Source organism: Stenella coeruleoalba (assembly GCF_951394435.1).
Source record: "Stenella coeruleoalba genome assembly, chromosome: 5".
Lineage (NCBI taxonomy): Eukaryota > Metazoa > Chordata > Mammalia > Artiodactyla > Delphinidae > Stenella > Stenella coeruleoalba.
The window spans coordinates 42,184,204-42,186,591 of NC_137150.1; positions in this window are offsets into that span (position 1 = coordinate 42,184,204).

The window sequence follows — 2,388 nt, forward strand, 5'->3', positions numbered from 1 at the left end:
GTCCTTTTGATGGTGAGAACAGAAGCACACTAAATTAGCTCAAGGAAAAGTGAGGTTACCCCTGTTTTATCTCTGCCCCTTTTATTTCCCTCTGTTTCACTGTGGAGCAGTTTTCTCTACACATGGATTTCCAGCCAGGTTTCCAACCAGGTCCCCACTGTACAACTTTTCCTTTGACTCGGTTCAGATTCTATCAATAAAATGAAAGTAAAGTATGCTCTTCCTTCTTCATGTGTGTTAATGAATGTGCACTTTTTAAAAAGTGTAAAGTTTTATACAAATGCCTCTTGGGTGTTCTAGCTACCTCTGGTTATCCATTCTTGTGTTCCTTCTTAGAAATAACCTCTATTTCAGTGCACATATTGTCAATGAGGTAAAAGTCTACCCACTCCATTTTGTCCTGCAATCAAGGCTTAGTCATGTGACAAAGTTTTAGCCAATGAGTTTTAGATGCAAGTACTGTGTGTGACATTTGGAAAATCTTAAAGGAAAGAGGCAGGCCATCTGATACCTGGAATAGGATATGGTACCCGGAGTTTGGGCAGTCATCTTGGACTAAGGGAATGGGGGGTTTACCTGAGGGATGGGGAAGAGAGAAACCCAGCAGGGGATGGGTGAGAATAACTGAGGAACTCATGGAGCTACCATTCCAGCTCATACTTATAAAATAAGGGGATACTGTTACTTAAAGTCCCGCTGGAAATTCTCATTATTAACCAAATTGACAGCCTAATAAGTGGAACAGAGATGATAGGATGGTCAGCATCTAAACCCTGAAGCTGGAGAATTTTTCTCTGAGGCAGGAGCAGCTGTTGCTGTTACAGCTGCCGCTGATAGTGATGAGTGGTGTATAATGACAGTTTAAGACAAGATGCTCCAGCACAGTGAAAAGAAGTTCTCTAAATATGACTCTCTTGGCACAAAAATAAGAACTTATAAACTCAACCTTTATGGCTGAGTGAAAAGAAAATAAAAATCCTGGCCTGTCATTAATCTTAGAGATGAACCATAAACTTAGGATTCATTGAGTATTGGATACTTTAATTTTAGAAGTGTTTAACATCATCACCATAATTTGTGAAGGAACATATAATTTAGCAAGGATTGAATTCATGTCTTATTCATTAAAGCTAATGTAATTTAAATATGTATTTTGCATAGAACACTTTGATGCCCAAGAAATACTTTTATTTTTAAAGCCTCTGAAGCTTTATAGTTTAAAAAAATAAAAGATACTGGGATTTTTTTTCCAGAGGGAAACTGAATTAAAAAAAATAACATTTTGAAACATGATATTTAAGTGTGTTTTAAATGTGGCAAAACATTATTTTACCTTTAATTGAATTGACATATCCTTCAACTGCTGACTTAAGTTTTTTGCATCTCCATATCTCAAGGGGCTTTCTTTATATTTACATACACAGTTTTAACAGGTAGTTATTAAACACATATTTAAGGATGTAAGAAAAGGCTCTACTTGTGACAACACTTACTTTTTCATACGCTTTTTCACTCCTGAGCACTTTAGCCAGACTATTTAGGAAAATTTTAATGCTTCATTATTTAAAAAAAATATGGTTTTTTTGAGTCCCCCTTTGGGATTTTAGCATAGTGCTGGCAATAATAACTGCAGACTTGCTACTTATTAACAAGGAATATAAACATTTTACTGCCAATGTTCAAAAGAATTATGGAATATTGTGTTCTGCTTTTCACTGAGGGATTGTAATTTTCTTTTTTTTATGTGACATGCTGCTCTGTTTTTTCAATCAATACATGGCTCTAATTCTGTCAAAACAAACGCAACATAAAAATCAGCTTCCTCCTTGTTTCTTTTTTTTTGCCGTACGCGGGCCTCTTAATGCTGCGGCCTTTCCCGCCGCGGAGCACAGGCTCTGGTTGCACAGGCTAAGTGGCCATGGCTCACGGGCCCAGCCGCCCCGCGGCACGTGGGATCCTTCCGGACTGCGGAACGAACCCGCGTTCTCTGCATCGGCAGGCGGACCCCCAACCACTGCGCCACCAGGGAAGCCCTTCCTCTTTGTTTCTTAAGGTTCATTATATGGTAAGAGTTCCAGAATAAACACTTTATTCATTCAGTTATTCAACACTGAATTCTGCTATTGGATCTCAAATACTGAGGAATAGGCTGAAATCACTTTCCATGGTATAAATTGGATTTGTGACCGTAGTCACAAAAATCAGGCTTTTCTGTAAATCCCATTCCATAGCAGCAATTTCGTGCACCACTCTCTCCTCAGCACCTAGAGTATCGTCTAGTCGTTGTGAGTGCTCAATATGTATTTATTCAACGAATCAATTAGATATTTTTGCTTGGAGTAAGAGAAATCCAATTCAAACTAAAAGGCAAAAGAGGTTTGGTCAAGG